The 22,546-nt window shown below is 47.1% G+C and overlaps 1 protein-coding gene across 3 annotated transcripts in view; it reads right to left on the bottom strand.

The window, feature by feature from the left end:
• Nucleotides 1-22,546, bottom strand: part of LOC137629642 (uncharacterized) — a 64,398-nt gene that overhangs the window by 40,547 nt on the left and 1,305 nt on the right. The window lies entirely within an intron of this gene.

Below are 22,546 nucleotides of genomic sequence, written 5' to 3'. Positions count from 1 at the left end.
GATGTTAGTTTTGCCGCATTAATTGAGGAATAGTATCATTTATGTGAAAGAAAAGACTTACGCTGAATTTTTGGGTGTGTGACACTTTAAAATCAAGAGGGGCCTCCAAAAATTATTATAAATGACCTCACCTCTTATCCATTTTCATGGGTGTAGAATAACCATGACATAGTGTGTATCACTGAGGATTCAAATTATTTTTTTGTCTTGTTAATTATTAGAGGGTTGTTTCTTATGAGGCTCTGCCATGGATATATCTAGGTCTCTGTTTATGTAATTTGAAGATTTAATTTTTTTAAACCAAACTGTAGGAATGATATAATTTTTTTTGTTTCATTTCAAATAAATATTTTTTGCTTGTTTTTATGAATACAGCATTTCATTCCAGTTCCTTACACCAATGTGCTCCTTTTTTCAGCCACTGTCTTTTTTTAGAATTGTTTTTCTCATTGTATTTTTCTCTTTCACCTAATGTTCGGACATTTCTTTACCCAAGTTTGAAACCATCTTACCTAAAGAACATATAGCTATATAAATTCTGCTAATTTCCCAGAAATGAATCAACAGTCATCTTCATGTTAATCCAGCTAGCCCAAGGAAAGGGAATTTAGGAAGGCAGAAAGATTCTAGCTGGGTCCCCTTGCCCAGTATAAATCAAGAGGTGGTTCTCAGTACTCCGTTCTGTTGAACTGATACCTAGTATTTTGGGTATTCCACCAATGTATATTTTTTGTGTAGTAGTGAACGCTGGGTTGTGGTCGGCATTCGGACACTAGGCAGTTCGGGTGCTACCTCTGGCCACAGTCCGCAAACCACTACAAAGTAAGATTTGTGACTCGCCTAGGTAAGATACCTTGAAGCTAAGACCCACACTTACCACAGAAGATGCCCGACTCCTACCTCACCAAGAGATCAAGGACATAAATATATATAACATATACGGTATCAGGTTACACAAGGGACAATGCTACCCACCCACAGTCAGAGAAGGTCAGTTTACAGAGTTCCTCAAATACCAAAACCCCAAGAGAGGGGAGAATTAAAAGACGAAAAGGAAAGTCGCTCGCACATTCATTCTAAACTTATAACCGGGTAACATATGCCCTCAACCGACTGCTACCTGCACACATTTTGTGCAACCACCAAAAGAGCTATAGAGAAGGTACTGAGGCTCCTGTGGGTCAAGTCTTACTTGGAGACGACGGTGAGATGGAGACGACGGTGAGAAGAGCTTTGACGTGCGTCGGCAAGAAACAATAGCACGAGGAGTGACAAGCACGAGCCGGCGAGTGACGATCCTATGGATGCCAAGGATCACGAACAGGAGAACTTTGAGAAGATCGTTGATCTTGCGAACTGGAGCGCTGCCTGGCAGAGGAAGAATGCAGAGGACTACAGTAGCTGGAAGACGAAAATGTTCGATGATGATGGGAGGGCTCGTCGTCAGCAAAAGGTCATCGAAGAGAGGGCAAACGGGTGCGAGGGCCACGAACATCATTGGCTGGAACCGGGGAAGGTGAACAATGGTCTTCGGACACAGCCAGCGCATCGACAGGAGAAGAGACGGCAACAACAGGGACATCAGGAACAGGATCCCTCTGGGCACTCCGATGAAGGAGTTCAGAAAGGACTTCCTTGGAAGGAGGTCCAGCCACACCCAACGGCAGCCAAACCTGCAACACATTTGAGTGTGAGAATGACTCGCCCGAGGGCGAAGGTGCTTTGCTAGTGAAGCAACAACATCCCCGGTACCCTGAGGTTGCCATGGAATTAATCGGCCCACGTTCCTACTCGACTGACCCTTGGAAGAGTCAGACCGAGGAGGAGGATCGGGAAAAGATCGCGGGGTGAGAGAAGTCCAAGGTCTCATAGCTCTTGAGGAAGACCCAGAAGACAAAGGGTCTCTCCCAGACTACTACTTTTATCGACGACCAAACCTCTCCCACTGGGAGGCAGAGCACTCCCTACACTTGTTGCAGGTGGAACCATGCTCGCAACAACGCCCTCTGAAGGTCAAACACAATGAGTGGGGGTCGGTCTCAACCGAGGACATGAAGGTGCCATAAGTGCGCCCTTCAGGTCCTTGGAGACTTGCGCATGAGGAGTGTCAAAAATGACAAATTCGAAGATAATTTGTATTTTTCCTAACCATACAAACCTTAGCTATTTACAAAGGGTTATTACTTTTAGCGTAGCTGAAATGGCGAGCCATTAGAATTTAACGAGGGTGTATTACCCCCGCGCTAGTTAGCGGGGGGGTAGGGGAGTGGTAGCTAGCTACCCCTCCTCCCCCTCACACACAGGTGAATACTCACTTTCACTTAGAGGTAGGACTTGTCTTGGGGGACAGGGCTGGTGGGCAAATATGTGTAAATAGCTAAGGTTTGTATGGTTAGGAAAAATACAAATTATCTTCGAATTTGTCATTTGTTCCGTAACCGAAATACAAACCACGCTATTTACAAAGGGTGACTTATCCCTTAGGAAGGGTGGAAAGTCCCCAGCCATACTGGCTTTGGCTTTACCCGGGGACTCAGAATCCGAGTGAGTCGCACTCGAGAAAAGGAGTCCCTGCACCTCACAAGTTCCTTGCACCGCAAGGAACCATGTGGCCTACGTAAGCTTGTGTGTGAAGGAAGAAGTGTGACCCGTCCTAGGCAGTTGACCTGGAGTTCCAGAAGGAACTCTGGGTTAGGACGTTCCCAATACCACCTCGTCAGGGTATGGGGGACGCGACAGTATTGACTCAATACTCGGAACACAAGGAAGCATGGTTTACCTGCAGAGGTTCGAGGTCAGCTATGCAGAGACCAGGATGCTGCTTCCCCGTAGAGGGGATGATGAAGAAAGAAGTAAGGGCCAGACATACTTCTTTCGTTCATGCAGACTAAAACCTGATAACAATGCCCTCAACCTTCTGCTACCTGTCCAAAAAGGAGCCTGAGGTTAGACCAGCTGTTGTGTAGCCACCACAGAGCGATAGAAAACGTATCGAGACTCCTGTGGGTCACGCCCTGCAGGAAGCGGGCTGCGAAGGTCATCAGACGCTTCCAGACTCCAGCTTGTAGCACCTGCGTCACAGAGTAGTATTACTCGAAGGCGAGGGACGTTGCGATGTATCCAACATCGTGCTGTAGGGCGACGTGACGGGGGAGGGTCTGAAGACAGGTCGAGATGAATGTCCTTGAGTCCGGGCTGAAGAGGTATACTGGTGACTCTCCCCCCATGTCCTCCTTGTGTTCCCAAATCGGCTGCAACTGAGGCCAAACTGCAGCTGTCCCCAGCGCTAACCTCTCGATTCCTGTACTGGCAAGAAAGAGAAGGTCTTGGGACATCAGACACAGAATGGAGACTCAAAATCTTGAATGAATCGGACCGAAGGGTCGGGACCCTCAGATTCTGAGTCTAGCCAACAACTCAGGAGCGAGCCTGAATGTTGCCTTCCCCTCTTCCTTAGAAAGGGGGGGAGTAGTAAGAGACCAAGAAGATTGCTTACACACTGGCCGTGGCCAGAGTGAGCAGAAGACCCAAGGCGGAATACAATCCGAGGCCTGTCGTAAAAGGGTCTTGAGAAGATCTCTTAAAGGACTAAAAGTCCGAGCCATGCTCCAAGTTGGAGGTCTTCCTCCGACTAGGGCAGGGACGATCGTAGCTTCGCATGAGCGAGGATAGATCCAGCGGGCAGGAAAAAGTTATTCCTTTAAGCCTGAAGGTCAGGGAAAGGCTGAGCGACAGGCTTCATTGCCAAGAGCGGAAAGGAGTTTCCTCCCGCCGAAAGGCAATAAGACCGTTATTGCTGGAGAAGAGGCCTCACGGGAAGAGATATATCTCCCACGGCACCAACCACCTTAGACTCTTCACTTTGCCTGGGAGACCCCTGTGGATGACTATCGCAGATGACGCGACCTCCGTACCGCGACTGTAGCGGGTTGTCTCTTCTAGAGGAGGAAGCGTAGTGTCTCCAGGTATGAAGCCGAAGCGACGCCCCGGTTCGGGAGAGATGTCGCAGTGTGGTTGCTTGAGTAGTCTGCGCCGTGGGAGAAGCTCTCCCGGGAGTTCCGTCAGGGGAAGCAGAGGGTCCAGAAACCGTTCTGTGCATAGTCCCAGTGGAGCTCTCCCATTGAAAGGTTGACAGACAACCTGGTTTTGTTGAGACCCATTGTCCGCAGACAAAAAGGAGGGAAGACGCAGGCGTCGAAGTTGTCCCACCATCACCGGAATGCATCTTGCCAGAGTCTCGGGGTCTGAGACTGGGGGGAAAACTAGCGGAAGCTTGAGGTTCCAAGCTGTCGCGATCAGGTCCCCCAGACCAGCACTTGCTGGTTACCCAAGGTCAAAGACCCTTAGGTACACTCTCTCTATGAGGCCCTGCTCGGATAGTCTGAGAGAAACATTCCCCTGCCTGGAATGAGAGAGCCGATGGTGGAATTGAGAGAATCTCAATCATCCCGGTATCTCTACTGCAAGATGTGAAGGTGTGAAAATGCGTCCCCTGCTGGTTAGCATGAAGTCGGCACGCAACGGGGCGACTTGGCAGGAGCGGTAGGATCTGAAGAGGGGCCAGACTAAGGCCCTTAAGCCTGCCTGAATGATGGAGAGGTATCCTTCAGGTCTTGACCATAGGCCTGGACCGGAACATGCCCCCCCCCCCCTTTCCTTTGACGAGTCCGAGAACCGCATCAAGAATGTGGGGAAAGGACGAGAATATCCACTACCATCAAGAGGCTCCATAGGTCAACACCCATTGCAGGTTTAATAGTTCCGCTGGTCCCATAGGGCCAGGGAGTCCGGTTAAACATTGCCTGAAGCCACTGGAACTTGGATCGCCCCACATGGAACTTATCCTGAGGCGACCGTTCGGACTATAAAACGGGTCAATGAGGAAAGAAGAACTAGGAAACGTTCCAAGGTAGGGCTGAAAACTCTGCTTGACTGAGAACAGGTACTGCGACTCTCCTCAGTCTTGCCACAGTCAACCGAAAGGAAGGCTCGGAGGATGTAGGGTAACAGAATCTGGCGTCCCCAGGTGGTCACCCCATTCCAAGTACCGACGTTGCTTAACCTCGCTGGACGGACGAGAAGCGGGGTTTCCAACGTGGGTAAGGCGGTTGACTCAATATCATGGCCAGATACTCCAGATGTTGAGGCAGAGGAAGAGAAGGCTCCAAGCAAAATACCATGAGCCCCACACTCATGGTCAGCATTCGGAAGCTTTTCCCGGCGCTGAAGAAGGTCGAAACCCGAGCCTACTGGAGTTGACCAGCCCTCCAAACAGCAGAGGAGGCGGAAGTCTGCACCTGAGCGGCCAAGAGGAAGGCAGGGAGAGTTCTCTGGGGAAACAAACCTGCTATGCCACGGCGGGATAGCCACACTGCATCATAAGCAGGAATACTTGCAGTTTAGGCTGAAATCGACGAGCACCCTGGAAGATGGATGGAATGGAAACTGCAAGTACCCGTCCTTCCGATCCAGGGTTAAAGGAGTCCTGTCGCCTCGTTACCAGTCTGATCGATTCTGCTGGTCTACGCTGGCCGAAGTTTGTTCGACAAACTTGATCAGGGCTGAGAGGTCGACTATGGACATCCCCTCTCAGATCCTTCCTTACAAGAAAGGATCGACTGAGGGGGCCGGGGGGTGAAGCCGTCGATGATCCTAAGGAAGACCTTCGCCTAAGGTATGGATCATTCTGCCCAACCGGGCAACTCTGCTGATGCTATGGCATAGAGGTTCAGAGACACTGAATTCGCTGACAGAGACGGCAGGCGCGATATCCTTGGCTACTCACAGAGATTGTGCGGGAATGGGCATCGGGAAGCTGTCATTCGGATGAGTAACCTTAAGCATCCTCCCAGCGAAAAAACCTGCAATCCTAGAGTTCGTGAACTCCTTTTAGGACTATGCCCCCCCGGGGGAGTCTCCCGTGCCATCTGTTCCTGACAGGAGGAAACTGCAATTGGACACCTTGTCCCAGTTGTCGTAGCCGATAACTTAGGCCGACGTGGTTGAAAGAAAAGGGAGCTGGAGCCCTGCAGAGTCTGGAAGAAAGCGCCTTGGAGGAGTGAAACCGGAAGTCGATTTACTCCGCACAGCAGATGTTTAAGTCTCTGTCCTTGGGCAAAGACAAAACTCTTCTCAAGGATGGAAGGGTGTCTGAGGTCGTTGACCTCCACAGATGAGACACCCGAAGGAAGCCTTCAGTCAGTGCGTCCAGATGGTACAACATCGAGCTTGTCCGCAAGTAGATACTTAACGACGAAAGGCCAAGGTGCCTGAGCTCGAGAGGAGGAAAGTACCCTTGATCTTCCTGTAGCTTCCTTGAACCAAACCTCGGCCGTAACCGAGGAGGGAAAGAACCTGGTAAGCTCCCAGAGGAAGAGGTAAGCAGTCACCCCTTGTCCGATGGAGAAATCTTCAACGGAAAGCCCCCCCGCCAAAAATCCTTCCAGGGCGGGAGAAGGAGAGAGTACTCGTGCAGGAGAGGGGACCCTCGAGACCGACCTCTTGGGAACCAACTTCGCTCTGGGGGAAGTCACCACGAAGTCCACTCCTCTCTTTCTCTTCAGCGTAGGAGAGACAGCCGCTGGTTTGTTACCCTGGCCGATGAGTGCTGGTTTCATAACCCTCATTAACGCCCGTGCCAGCGGATCAAACCATGTCTGCTGCTCCAAGGACACAGAGTCCGAAATCCTCGCTAAGGTGAAAGGGATCGGGCGATCCTTTGGAGAGGACACGACGGTTCCTGCCTGAAAAGAAGGTGGGAAGAATGCTGTACTGACCTGTCTTCGTCCTGCACTACCAACCTGTGCTTGGATGGAGGTGATCCCGAGTGCCGCCTAGGAGCACGCGTCCCTGCTGCTACCACCGGCTGTGGAATTCGCCGCGAACTATGGTCGCGCGAGGGGCGAACGGTCGCGCAAAGGCGAATGGTCGCGCGGGCGCACAGGCGAGTGGTCGCGCGGGCGCGCAGGCGAGCGGGTCGCGAGGGCGCGCAGGCGAGCGATCGCGCGGGGCGCGCAGGCGAGCGATCGCGCGGGCGCGCAGGCGAGTGATCGCGCGGGCGCGCAGGCGAATGGGCGTGACGGCGAGGGATCGTGCTGCCGCGTAGGTGAAGAAGATCGCTGGCGGTAAGCGATGGCGAGCAGCATGTGTAGGTGAATGATCGCGTGATAGGGTGCGATGGTGATCAGCATCCGCAAGAGGGCGATCGTTCAGGGTTGTGCGATGAGGAGCAGCATGCGTAAGCGGGCAATCGTGCAGGGTTGTGCGATGGCGAGCAGCATGCGCAGGTGAATGATCGCGTGAAAGGGTGCGATGGTGATCAGCATCTGCAGGAGGGCGATCGTTCAGGGTTGTGCGATGAGGAGCAGCATGCGTAAGCGGGCAATCGTGCAGGGTTGTGCGATGGCGAGCAGCATGCGCAGGTGAATGATCGCGTGAAAGGGTGCGATGGTGATCAGCATCCGCAAGAGGGCGATCGTTCAGGGTTGTGCGATGAGGAGCAGCATGCGTAAGCGGGCAATCGTTCAGGGTTGTGCGATGGCGAGCAGCATGCGCAGGTGAATGATCGCGTGAAAGGGTGCGATGGTGATCAGCATCTGCAGGAGGGCGATCGTTCAGGGTGGTGCGATGAGGAGCAGCATGCGTAAGCGGGCAATCGTTCAGGGTTGTGCGATGGCGAGCAGCATGCGCAGGTAAATGATCGCGTGAAAAGGTGCGATGGTGATCAGCATCCGCAGTTGAGGGTCGCGCGATGGCGATCAGCATCCGCAGTTGAGGGTCGCGCGATGGCGATCAGCATCCGCAGTTGAGGGTCGCGCGATGGCGATCAGCATCCGCAGTTGAGGGTCGCGCGATGGCGATCAGCATCCGCAGTTGAGGGTCGCGCGATGGCGATCAGCATCCGCAGTTGAGGGTCGCGCGATGGCGATCAGCATCCGCAGTTGAGGGTCGCGCGATGGCGATCAGCATCCGCAGTTGAGGGTCGCGCGATGGCGATCAGCATCCGCAGTTGAGGGTCGCGCGATGGCGATCAGCATCTGCAGTTGAGGGTCGCGCGATGGCGATCAGCATCCGCAGTTGAGCTAGTAGCTGGCGAACCATGTTCCTTCAGAAGTGTTGGAGAACGTTGGCGTGCCAGCTGTAACACACGTGGGCGATCCGGAGATCGCTGGCGAGCTGATGATCGCTGACGAGCTGACGATCGCTGGCGAGCTGATGATCGCTGACGAGCTGATGATCGCTGACGAGCTGATGATCGCTGACGAGCTGATGATCGCTGACGAGCAGAAGGCTACGCGTGGAAGCCTGCGCAAAGAAGAGTCCTTGACCCCGACCTGAACCGAAGTTCTAGATCGCGAGGGCGAACGTGGGCGCACAGGGCACGTAACAGGAACCGCAGGGAAGATCATCTTGAAAGCGCTGACGAACAGGAGAGCGCTGACGAACAGAAGGGCGCGCAGGGAAACCCTGACACGCAAGGGAAGAACCCCCGTGGGGGCAACCCTTTGCCCCGAAGGGATCGTTGTCCGCCGGGAGACTGATGTCCGTCGGAAGACCGCTGTCCGTCGGGAAGACCGTTGTCCGTCGGGAAGACCGTTGCCCGTCGGAAGACGAGATTAGACTGCTGTCCATCTGCACCAAGACGGAAGATCGAGAAAAAGAAGTTGTAGGCTGCAAACGGAGATTCAAAAAGGCGCCTCAAGCACCCTTATAGGGAGATGAGAGGCCCTTACGACGAGGCCGACGGAGGGCCTTACGGCGAGGGAGGCCAACAGCAACAGCAACAGAAGAAACCTCCGAAGAGGAGTCTCTATGAGTGTACTCTCTCGCGAACGAAAGAGAAACACTTCGTGGAAGAGACTGGTCAGCCAGTGACCTAAAAGGGGCAATCCTCCGAAGAGGAGCTCCTGCAGTTGCCCAGCCCCTTGAGCGAAACTGCAGGTGCGACCGCTCAGCACCAAGAGCATAGTCGCACGAAAAAAAGGCAAGAGAAGAACCCCCCAAAAGAGGAAAAGCTCAAGCCTGGACAGGAAAAAAACTTCCCTCGGAAGGAAAGTTATCCGCCCAAGGAGGCAAGCCTCCTGACTGTTCTAAAATGAACTGGAGAGCTGTCCGTCGACACGGGAGTACTACCAGTAGAAGGAGACACGCCCCTGACGACAATACAAGGGGGGAGGCAGCAACAGCCGAATCCCCAGGACTCAACCAGACAGCTCACACCGTTGCTATATTACAGAAACGAACTAGATCGGTAACTGTAAAAAAATAAAACAAATAATATTAGTACACATTCATTCCCCCGGGAAGGCTCCGAAGAGGAATCCCGAGGAAAAGGAACAAGAATTACACAACAGGCACGTGCCCTCACAACCACTTACACTCGCGGAAGGAGAGCTGTAACCAAAACAGAATTATAACAATTATAATTATGTAACTATGTAATTATGTAATTAAAAAATGAATGAACACTAAAGAAAAAACGAAAACCCCGAAAGGAATCGTTCTACAAGCTGAAAAATTAACAACTACAATTAGATTCATAAACTAATTGAGACAAAATGTACGGCGTAGCAACCCCACCCACACGGGAAGGAAGCTACAAGGGCGTAGTAAAACATAGTAAAAGGGTGAACGACCTCAAGAGAGAGAGAGAGAGAAAGACCGAAGTCAAACTCGATCGCAACCCAGCTGAAAAGGAAACTTACTTATTTCTATACTCAAATATATATACAAACATGAAAACATGTTTACATATATATTGAGTAAAAGAAAAGTAAGCGATTAAGTAAAGACAAAACAGACAATGGCTGCCAAGCGAGGACCAAGACAGAGACGTCTGTCACAGTCCGAGCCAAAAGTGAAAGTGAGTATTCACCTGTGTGTGAGGGGGAGGAGGGGTAGCTAGCTACCACTCCCCTACCCCCCCGCTAACTAGCGCGGGGGTAATACACCCTCGTTAAATTCTAATGGCTCGCCATTTCAGCTACGCTAAAAGTAATAACCCTTTGTAAATAGCGTGGTTTGTATTTCGGTTACGGAACAATGAACAATTACACCTGAAAAGAGACAGAGCAATTTCAAAGCAATGGTTTGTACGGCCAAGTCTTAGCGGGAGCAGAGAGGACACATCCGTTCTCTCCAGAGCCAAAAGAAAAAAAAAAAAGTGGTGAAATATGATATTTTAATTATAAAATAAATTTTTGAATATACTTACCCGGTGAATATATAATAGCTGCAACTCTGCGGCTCGACAGAAAACACACTCAAAAAAACTCGCGAGCGATCGCTATGAAGGTTGCGGGTGTGCCCACCAGCGCCAACTGTCGGCCAGATACCACTCTTGTATGTAAACAAAACCTTCAATTCTTCTCGTCCCGCTGCGTCTCTATTGGGGAGGAAGGGAGGGTCATTTAATTTATATATTCACCGGGTAAGTATATTCAAAAATTTATTTTATAATTAAAATATCATTTTTAAATATTTAACTTAGCCGGTGAATATATAATAGCTGATTCACACCCAAGGAGGTGGGTAGAGACCAGAGTTAATTATGTTTACAGCGTATAAGCTAAGAGTTTTTTCATTTTGACAGTTATCAATATAACAAAACCAAAATATATAGGTACCTGGTAAGGAAGTTGACTTAGACGATTACTCTGCCTTGTAAGTCTGTCTTCCTCACGGAGCCCAGCGATCCTCTTAGGATGCTGAAAGACTCCCAGGAGCTGAAGTATCAAGGGTTGCAACCCATACAACAGGACCTCATCAAACCCCTAATCTGGGCGCTCTCAAGAAATGACTTTGACCACCCGCCAAATCAACCAGGATGCGAAAGGCTTCTTATCCTTCCGAACAACCCATAAAACAATATTAAAAACATTTCAAGAGACAGATTAAAAGGATATTGGAATTAGGGTAATGTAGTGGTAGAACCCTCACCCACTACTGCACTCGCTGCAACGAATGGACCCAGTGTGTAGCAGTCCTCGTAAAGAGTCTGGACATCTTTTAAGTAAAATGACGCGAACACTGACTTGCTTCTCCAAAAAGTCGCGTCCATAATACTTTGCAGAGATTTATTTTGCTTGAAGGCCACGGAGGTTGCTATATCTCTAACTTCGTGCGTCTTAACCTTAAGCAAACATCGGTCTCTCTCATTCAAGTGAGAATGAGCTTCTCGTATTAAAAAAATCTGATAAAATATGACAAAGCATTCTTTGACATAGGCAATGAAGGTTTCTTAACTGAGCACCATAATGCCTCAGATTTCCCTCGTAATGACTTAGTACGAGCTAAATCGAACTTAAGAGCTCTAACAGGACATAATACTCTTTCCAGTTCGTTGCCTACGATCTCTGATAAGCAAGGAATATCAAAAGATTTAGGCCAAGGACGAGAAGGCAGTTCATTTTTGGCCAGGAAACCAAGTTGAAGTGAACAAGTGGCTTTTTCCTGTAGAAAAGCCGATGTTCTTACTGAAGGCATGAAGTTCATTGACCCTTTTAGCCGAAGCCAAGCACACTAGGAAAAGTGTCTTGAGGGTGAGATCCTTCAGGGAGGCTGAATGTAATGGCTCAAACCTGTCTGACATGAGGAACCTTAGGACCATGTCTAAGTTCCATCCAGGAGTTGCCAAACGACGTTCCTTAGAGGTCTCGAAAGACTTAAGGAGATCTTGGAGATCTTTATTGTTGGAAAGATCTAAGCCTCTATGTCGAAAGACCGAAGCCAACATGCTCCTGTAGCCCTTAATCGTGGGAGCTGAAAGGGAGTGAACCTTTCTCAGATGTAAAAGAAAATCTGCGATTTGGGCTACAGAGGTACTGGACGAGGACACAGATGCTGACTTGCACCAGTCTCGAAAGACTTCCCACTTCGACTGGTATACTCTAATGGTAGAAGCTCTCCTAGCTCTTGCAATCGCACTGGCTGCCTCCTTCGAAAAACCTCTAGCTCTTGAGAGTCTTTCGATAGTCTGAAGGAAGTCAGACGAAGAGCGGGGAGGCTTTGATGGACATTCTTTACGTGGGGCTGACGTAACAGATCTATCGTTAGAGGAAGACTTCTTGGAAAGTCTACCAGCCAATGAAGTACCTCGGTGAACCACTCTCTCGCGGGCCAGAGGGTAGCAACCAACGTCAACCTTGTCCCTTCATGAGAGGCGAACTTCTGCAGTACCTTGTTGACTATCTTGAATGGTGAGAATGACCTTGTTGACTATCTTGAATGGTGGGAATGCATATAAGTCCAGAAAAGACCAATCCAGTAGAAACGCGTCTATTGGTCCAGTAGAAACGCGTCTATGTAGATTGCTTCTGTATCTAGGACTGGAGAGCAATAGATTGGTAACCTTTTGGTCAACGAGGAGGCAAAGAGGTCTATGGTGGGTTGACCCCAAGTAGCCCAAAGACTCTTGCCCACGTCATTGTGGAGGGTCCATTCCGTGGGGATCACCTGACCCCTCCGACTGAGACAGTCTGCCAAGACGTTCAAGTCCCCCTGGATGAATCTCGTCAACAGGGAGATGCCTCGAATTCTTGACCATAAGAGAAGGTCCCTTGCGATCTCGAGCAGCGTGAAGGAGTGTGTGCCTCCTTGCTTGGAGATGTACGCCAAAGTTGTGGTGTTGTCTGAGTTGCCTCTACCACTAAGTTTCGAAGAAGCCTTCTAATATCATCAAGGCCAAGTGGACTGCTAATAGCTCCTTGCCGTTAATGTGCATGCTCTTCTGACTTCAGGTCCACAGACCCGAGCATTCCCGACCGTCCAGGGTCGCACCCCAACGCAAATCCGACGCGTCTGAGGACAACACGTGGTTTGGGTTCTTGACTGCTAGGGATAGTCCCTCTCTCAGACTGATATTGCTGTCCCACCATTTCAGGCATGCCTTTACTGGTTCGGAGACTGGGAATGATACCGTCTCTAATGTCTTGTCCTAGTTCCAGTGAAAGGCTAGATGGAACCGGAGAGGCAGAAGGTGTAGTCTCCCTAGTGAGACAAACTGCTCCAGGGATGAGAGAGTCCCTACGAGACTGTTCCAACTCCTGACTGAATAAACGTTTCGTTTCAGCATTAGTTGGACTTCGAGCAGGGCTTGACTGCGAATCTCCATCCCCAAATATAGAATAATCTGGGATGGGATCAGTTGGGACTTTTAGGTTGACCAAAAGTCCCAACTCCCTGGCCAGACTCAACGTCCAATGTAGATCCTGCAGACAGTGAAGACTGGACGATGCTCTGAGAAGCCAGTCGTCCAAGTACAGGGAGGCTCGGATCCCCGATAGATGGAGGGATTTTGCCACATTCCTCATGAGCCTCGTAAACACGAGAGGCGCAGGACTGAGGCCAAAGCACAGGGCTCGAAACTGGTACCCCCACATTCCTGTAAACAAACCTCAGAAACGGTTGGGAATCCGGGTGTATAGGAATGTGGAAGTAAGCCTCCTGAAGGTCGAGAGAGACCATCCAGTCGCCTTCCATAAATGCTGTCAAGACAGCCTGGTAGACTTCATCGTGAAGTTTGTCTTGACAATGAACACATTGAGCGCACTTGCCTCTTACGTACTCCTGCAGTGAACATGGCTGCCAAATCATGGAGCCATCCCTGGGGGACTTGTTCCTGCAGAGAACGTGGCTGTCAGATCATTGGAGCCATCCCTGAAAGCCTTGTTTATGCATGACATAATTGTACAGCAAAACTTCAAAGGCTCGAAAATAGCTGTGAAGTCGACCTGTAAAATCTTGGAGCGTCTCATGGCCAGGCGCCAGGGAGAGTCTATGAGGTTTGAGAAGTCTATCTGGGTAGAGGCAGGAACTCCCAAGCCGAGAACTTCTCTCGTGTCATATCAGACTCTCGCTCTATAAGCCAGTTTAAAAGAAAGGAAAGCAAAGGCTGTCTCCCCCAAACTCCTCCTGGTGATAAACCAGTCGCCTAGCAAACGTAAAGCTCTCTTAGAAGAGCGAGAGAGCACTAGCTTATAAAACAACGGCTTCGAAGTAGCTAGGCCTAGTGTAAGCTCTGACGTTTAGGCGAACGAGGAGCAGCAGTTACAAAAAGATCCGGACAAAGATCCTTAAAAATCAGCATGATTTATTTAAAGTCCATAGAGGGCTAAGAAGCTTTAGGCTCCTCTCCGTCTGACAGAGTCCTCAAGGGAATATCAGTAGGAGGGGGAACAGCAACTTCCTCATCTGAAGGAACCTTGTCCGATAATAGCTGAGTCTCAAGCAAGGGAGAGACCTACCGTGGTGGCAATGCTTTACAAGCAGAGTCCACACGCACTGGTGCATTAGTAGCGGACCAGGACGCAACGTCATGTAACTGCTTGACAGTCTGTGAACTGTCAACAACAACAGGTGCGTGAGACCAGGACGCAACGTCATGTAACTGCTTGACAGTCTGTGAACTGTCAACAACAACAGGTGCGTGAGGACGCACAGCGTCCACTCGAGACTGCTTTGACCGCCTAGACTGAGCAGTCAAAACAACTCTAGAATGCGGAGGTTGACGCTCAGCGTCAAAACAAGTCAACTCCGATTGTTAGCGAACGTCCTGAACGTCAACAGGAGCATCAGTAAGTGGCTGAAAATCCACACGAGACCGCATCGAGTGTGGTTCTAAACAACCTGACTGACGTGACTTGGCTACGCCAACGTCAACAGGACGCACAAAGGAACGCTAGGGTGGCTGAAGGCCAGGATCTCGATGAGATAAACGGCTAGGCTCAACGGACTTATCGGCAGAATAGTCTTCCATAAGGGAGGCAAGCTTATTCTGCATGTCTTGCCGTACAACCCATTTAGGATCAACGGGAATGGTTGCGGTAAGAGACGAGGGTAACGTCTGTGACCGCAAAACCTTGCCTACAAAAAGACTCTCGGAGTCTGTGTTACGCTTTTGTTAGGCGGCGAGCAGTCTTCCGATGACTGCATAGGGTCAGAGCTGTCCTAATGGTTAAAACCAGGACGCTGGACCTGTCCTGAAAGGACTGACTTTCGCTTAAAGGGCCTCGAAACCTTGTTCCACGGTTTCTTATGCGAAAAGCCTTCGGATGACGAGGAGAAAATCGTCTCTCTCGCCTTATGGTAGGGGTGATCTTGGTAAGATACACCCGATACCATAGAGGGAACGTCTGTTCGCTGATCAAGGCCTCTCGAACCCATAAGTCGTACGACATTACTTCTCCCCTGGGCTTGGGAGCTTGCAAGAGGTCCCGGACTAGGCGAACGACAGGCACGAACAGACGAACCCTCGGTCGCAACACTGATAACACTTTGCGCAATATCACTTTATCACTACGATTTTCTGTTTTGCACTTATTTCACTGAAATCGAATTTTTTAACAATTCACATTAGGTATGAATAAAACTGATTTCTACCTGAAGCACGCAATTCTACCCTCATCAAAAGGTTGTAATTGCGAAATCAGTCGTATAATGTAAGCACATTAATACCAGCAAAAAACAGTAAACATATTTTAAGATAAAAAAATCAGTGGCTGGGGAAGAGACTAAACACTAGTTCATTCAAAACTACGTTTTCAATCTCTCACCGTACATTGCCTTGGGACGAGAATAAAAAACTAAAAACGTTTTATCCTTTCTCCCCGTACAGAGACTAGGGACGAGAGTAACTCGAGAACAACGTTACCCGCTTGGGACGAGATAAAGATCGGAACGTTTTCTCTCCTCTCTCTCCCTCCGTCTCTATCTCTCTCTCTCTCTCTCTCTCTCTCTCTCTCTCTCTCTCTCTCTCTCTCTCTCTCTCTCTCTCTTGATTTCGCACCTAAGAGAAGAGCCCACTTACGTTTCGTCAAAAAAACAGGTTATTTGACCAAAGGAAAAAACTGAAAGGTTTTTCAATTAAAAAGTTCCTTTAAAATAGAATTTAAAACATTTAAGCTTTGAAAGAAGAATGAACAAAACGTCAGAATCGATTTACTCTTTCTGCAAAGTGAAACCGTGATACTCTCTCTCTCTATCGTAACGATAGAGCGCAAACTGCGTAGCATAAATAAACTAAACGTTAGTTCATCTTTGAAACAGTACGAAGACTATTCAAAGAAAATCTTCCATAAAAAATCTATTAACAAAAATTCATTTAATAAGTTTTAAATCATTAGCTCTTTAAAAGCTATTTACGATTGAAAGGGCTCAACGTTGTTTAACTTCGGTTTCCAAGTTAGGACCGCCTACTCTCAGGAAAGGTCGCATATAAACAAATCATTAAAATTTATTTTGATGTTTATTATAAATGGAAAGCTAATCGAAGAGGCCTAATAAAGGCGGTTGAGATATAAAATATATAGAGGAAAATCTATAATTAATTTATAACGTGATAAGATAATTGCTAAAAGCCTAAACACACTTCCGTACTGAGGGAAGGGTCGGCCATTTAAAAGTCAAGGAAAGTCCAAAAATCAATCCAAAGTCATCAAAAATTAAATCTATCCAAAAACGAGTTCAAGATTTAAGTTGAAGATAAAACACCTGTACTGCGAAAGCTCAAACCAAAATGAAGTACTTCACCAAATATGTTAAGAAAACTCCAGGTTCTACAGCGAGTATAAATACGTCTTGTCGTCAACGTCGACAGAGAAGAATTGGAGGTTTTGTTTACATACAAGAGTGGTATCTGGCCGACAGTTGGCGCTGGTGGGCACACCCGCAACCTTCATAGCGATCGCTCGCGAGTTTTTTTTAGTGTGTTTTCTGTCGAGCCGCAGAGTTGCAGCTATTATATATTCACCGGCTAAGTTAAATATTTAAAAATCACTGTGTGAATGAGTGGAGGTATCCAGTAACCCTGGCTTACCCCTTCACACACCCCCCCCCCAACTAGTGGTTGGGTTTCTGCCACCTGGAATTAAAGTCTTAATGGCTAGTCTTCCAGCATTGCCAAAAGGTAATCCCTATTAAATAGCGTAAGGTTTGTTTAGCGACGGAACAGAGAGAAGTTATAAACTATATAACAATTCATGTGAAACACTGAAGACTACAGCCATAAGAAAGAACTGTATGTCTCAACTTAGGTATGAATAAAGGATGGAAAAATTATTTAGAAAACTAGAAATCTACTGTACAGTACTGCATCTCACACCACTTGTAAAACTTGACCCAATGAGACGGAAGAAGTGAAAGACTTCTTAGGTGTTGCCAAAACAAGATGCCAGCAGAGGCTTAGCTTTCTTCTTCCCCCTCAAGGAGCACGCCTGACACTGCACAGGCGACCAAGGCCTCCACTCCGTACACGGGGATGATTGCGAACTATCATGCCCCCTACAATACAGCATGCACACAAAGATGGTGGATCAATAGTCAGTTTAAACAAACTGATTGCGACAGCCATTTTTTCCCCCAGCAAGTACATATTCACATCCAAGATTACTAGCCACCAGCATTCACTTCCTGAATTAAAAGAAAGAAAAAGTTGGTTCAAAGAGCAAGCACTACATTCGTACACTTCTATCCCAGCCAGCTATCTATCCCCATGGGGTTGGAAGCCACATTGGTGCCGTCCGTCCTCCCAGAAAGAGATGTGATGTCCAAAGGAGCCCTATCCTTGTAACTACGAATGGCCTTCCAGGATTTCCTCGACCTCCTCTTCATCTTTGAAGAAGACAGGAGCAGGAGCAATGCACATACTTGTTCCTTTTCCTGGCTTTCACCCAAGGCTCTGCAAGCAGAGAAGTCGAGGTCTAAGCAACTATCAACAAGAAGCTTCTGTGGGAGAAGAAACCATAAGGGTTGCTCCAACAGGAGCCACAACAGTGGGGCAAACTATCACGTGGGAGAAGAAAGGCACATTCACAGGCCAGAGGCCAGAGGGAGCAGGGGTTACAGACCCCGAAACCCCAGGCACAAGGGTTGGAGTGATGAGCACAGGGAGAAGGGGTGGAACACACTGATCAGGTCAGGGAATGGGGTAATCCTGAGGCAACAATACTTTCAATCCCGAGACAGACACGTCCAAGCCTGGGCTTGAAGACATCTGGTGCAGCACAATTTCTGCTGGAACTGGTGCCACTATGAGCCTTCATTATCCTCTATGGCTTTGGAGGGACTACTTTTGTCCCTGACACGTGGGTCACCACTACTGGTGCCGCCGGGATCATTGGGGATAAGCAGCCTTACCTACTAACTCCCTCAACAAGGTCATAGAGGGCCTACCTGAAAGACTTAATGAAACTTGAGACTTCTTTAGGTCAAAGTCATCATCAGTGGTCTACAATGAGATTGGTAATTGATTAACATAATATCTAGCATTAAAACAGTGACTGTCATTGAACAAGGTCATAGAGGGCCTACCTGAAAGACCTAATGAAACTTGAGACTTCTTTAGGTCAAAGTCATCATCAGTGGTCTATGCCGAGATTAGTAATTGAATAACAAATATCCGTCATAAAAAACAGTAACTGTCATTGATGCCATGAGACAAGTTTAGGGCTTCCAGCTTTCAAAGGGGTACAGCAAACACTGGGGGTACATCACACACCACCAAAACCTGAAAAGTCTGCCGAAGCAGATCTCACGACTTTTTGCCCTTGATGCATAAGGGAAGGTAAGGGAAGGTAAGGGAAGGGGTTAGGTAAAGGAAGGTGAAGGTAAAGGAAAGGTAAAAAAGGAAGGGAGAAGGTAAAAAAGGAAGGGAGGAGGTAAGGGAAGGGGGAAGGTAAGGGAAGGGAAGAGGGGAGGAGGTACAGGAAGGGGGGAGGAGGTACAGGAAGGGGGGAGGTACAGGAAGGGGGGGAGGTACAGGAAGGGGGGAGGTACAGGAAGGGGTGGGAGGTACAGGAAGGGGGGAGGTACAGGAAAGGGGGGGAGGTACAGGAAGGGGGGGAGTTATAGGAAGGGGGGGAGGTACAGGAAGGGTTGAGGTACAGGAAGGGGGGAGGTAAAAAAAGGGGGAAGGTAGGGGGGAGGTAAAGGAAGGGGGATTTTGCCACCCATCAGATAAGTTAGGAGGACCAGGTCCCCTAGGTTAGGTATTATTATATCACCTGTCAAGAAAAGCTTTCCTCATAAAAAAGTTTATTGTAAAATCTATCGTTTTCTTTGAAAATGACCTTCATTACCGAGATTTTAAGGACCAACTTTGAGTATCTACTTTGGGCTGGTGATCTCCTAAATTCTAATAATAAAAGTATCTAATTAACTTTTAAGGGAATTAGTGGCTGAAAGAACTAGGTAACCATTATTGGGCACAATAAGCTCGGAATATTTGCAGCAACAGTAATAGTACCAAATACATATAATAAAGATAAGGTGGAAAAATATAGGGTTCATGCAAGTAGAGTGAAATTAAACTATCATAATTAACTGTAATTTATATCACGTTCCTCAAATAGTTTTTACTAACCTAACAACACTCGTTAACTCAAGCTAATCTTGTCTAGCCACACCTTCCCAATCCAAACTAACTACTGTACTCTCCGTAACTTTAGCTAACCACATCCCCTTAACCTTAACTAACCACATCCCCCTTAACTTAACTAACCTAATCACACGGCCCCTCTCCACCTTCTAACCTAATGACACGGCCCCTCTCCACCTTCTAACCTAATGACACGGCCCTTCTCCACCTTCTAACTTAACCAAAACTAATGACACTCCTGACCTTAACTAACCTAACCTTATCACACGCCCCCTAACATAACCTATCCTAACCAGACTCCCTAACCAAACCATAAACCTGTGAACCAACCTGTAAAATTACAGTTCCAGTCAGGAAAAATTTTACTAGGAGAAAAAGCTCTCTACCTATAGTAAATGCACATTCGGTTTTAAATTCAACCCTTATTTCAGTCAAAAATGAACCGATATCGCCACCCTCCCTACGGTACGATAATATGTTAGGATTCATTAGAAAGGGAACTAAACCCATCCTAATCCTACCTAGTAGTTCCAAGGTCACAGAATTGGCCTGGGGTCTTGCCCCGCCCCTAACCAGGTCACAAACCCTAGAGGATCCTTGGTATTATTTTACTATATCACAGGGCAATGTAACCTAGGAAAAAAACTACTTTTTCTTATAGAAAAAATTACACTCTCTTCGAAAATGACACTCGTTCCCGTCGCAAATGAATAGTTTCAGAAATATATATCTATATCCTACGATAATGGGGGACCCCCAGTGTGAACACGGGGTTTTGGGTGGGGAAAACATACTGGGAAACGATATATAATCGTAAAACAAGCCTTTTCTTCTCTATACATTACCTTCATGGATGTATAATAATCGGAGGAAAAGATATAACAGTATAACAGGATAAACTTTGGAGGCGCCGTTGCAAAGGCTATGTCTCATGAAAAAATACAGTAACCATATCTGCCAACGTCTGATGTAGATCAAATGTTAGCGTAACATGCTATCATTAGCAGTGTATTTCATTTAATTTCTCTCATTCTACTTGCCGATTGTAGAAGCTCCTGTTCGTTCGTTTGTACATAGCAGGTTTCGACCTTCTGCGCAAAAACCCCGCCTCCCTGCGCAGAGACTTTTCCTCCACCAATAGGATTTCTTCTTCTCTAATCGTGAAATGTAACTATCTGTCTCTCTACCAGCTCTGTTCAAGTCTATAACTTGATTAGTTATGTAATACCCTCATATACATATTACGTTTGACCCAAGAATTACTCGCTTTATTATCCAATACCTTATAAAACCACCTCATTTTATATTCCCATTAAATATTATTTATCATACATTCTATTTTAACTTCCTATATTGCTTTTATTTCTTTTGTATTACCTTGTCACACCCCGATTTCACATAAATACTTGCTCTGGACAAGTTTCCCATCCCAGTTCATTCATGTTTACCCTCTAGACTGTTGTTTTCCCGTTAACCAATCACGAACCCATACGTATTCAAAGTTTGCACAAGGGGGTTGTCAGTTAATATTTCCCTACCGCCTTCCTTTATCTCTTTAAGTGGTTTATTCATAACCCTTCCACCAAAACCTTTGTCCTTGTAAGGTGTCCGTCATTTCAAGTTAGATTTAGTTTTTCGTATTTTGCGATGGATGAAGTTATAGAAACTTGTAACGGCTGCAGTATTCCATACCTAAAAGCATTTGCTAAATTCCATGGTGGTTTTTATGATTCAACATCCAACGTTGATAATTTCCATAAAGCACACAATGTAATACCTAAACGTTTACAGTGCCCCAAGTGCCATTCCTTCCTACCTTACAGGAAAGACATTCAACACATTCACATATTTTACTGTAATACCCAAACCATGATATCTAAAACCGAAAAGAAACGTCGGTGTGGTTATACTACTACTGCTTATAAAGGTACATTTTTGGGAAACAGTCACCTACCCCCATGGAAGATAATATTTGCAAACCACTTTTTCAGTCTCACCCTCCCGTGACCCGCAAGTTTCGCCGTCCAGGTCTGTTAACTTCTAGGTTAGGTTAGGTTGGTTTGTTAGGTTCTGTACCCTTTTTGTACCTTTTAATATATTGTGTAAATAAAGTGTATATGGAACAATTCTTTAAAATACACAAGATAATATTACCGTAGCATTGCTATCGTTAGCAATGCCTTTGTAACATTGCTAACACTGTATATCATTGGTAACGTTGCTAATTTTATCTTTCGTAGTACATACGTGAGGTTAGTGACCTGGGAACTCCTAGGTTAGGTTAGGTGGGTTTGTTAGGTTCTGTGCCCTTTTTGTACTTTTTATATATTGTGTAAAGTGTAAATGGAAAAATTATTTAAAATACGTATGGTAATATCTATCATTACTATCGCTACTAATGTCACTGTATCGTTGGTAACGCTGTGTATCATTTGTAACGTGGCTAATTTTACCGTTCTCAGTAAATACGTGAGGTTTGCGACCTGGGAACTACTAGGTTAGGTTAGGTTCTGTACCCTTTTTGTACTTTTTATATATTGTGTAAACGGTATATGGAAAAATCGCTTAAAATACACATGGTAATATTACCGTAACATTGGCAACGTTGGCAATCCCACCCAACGTTGGTAACACTGTGTATCATCGGCAACGTTGCTAATGTTATCGTTCTCAGTACATATGTGAGTGAAGTGACACCGTTGAACAAATCATTATATTTAAACATTTTAACAAAATATATATAAGACAAATGTTATATCTAAACATTGTACCAGAAAATATAAGTTATCCTGTAGAAAATAACGTGATTTAACCGGTTTTCCCCTTCATTTCATCCATAACAACAGCAACCAGTTCGGCAACTTACAGTTAGTCGAATTGGTTGTTCTGTTTGTTTGCGGTTGAAATGAAGGTCAAATTTGGTCAAATCTCGTTATTTACTACAGGAAAACATATATTTTCTGTTCGAAATCAGAATCTGTAATACAGCAAAACTTTTCCGGACCCTTTGTATATCAACGGCCAGTTCCTCCCCTTTGGATTAAACATGGACATCAACTAACCTAAACTTTCCCCCCTAACCTACAAGCCGTGTCCCTACCTACGGTAATTACCTAATGGGGGGGGGGGGGCTAATGCCCCCAAACGACCCCCTTACACTGCCGTATTCTAAGT

This window comes from Palaemon carinicauda, chromosome 2, assembly GCF_036898095.1.
Source record: "Palaemon carinicauda isolate YSFRI2023 chromosome 2, ASM3689809v2, whole genome shotgun sequence".
Taxonomy (NCBI): Eukaryota; Metazoa; Arthropoda; class Malacostraca; order Decapoda; family Palaemonidae; genus Palaemon; species Palaemon carinicauda.
The sequence above is the reverse complement of the archived record's forward strand: the minus strand, read 5'-3'. Positions and strand labels throughout refer to the sequence as shown.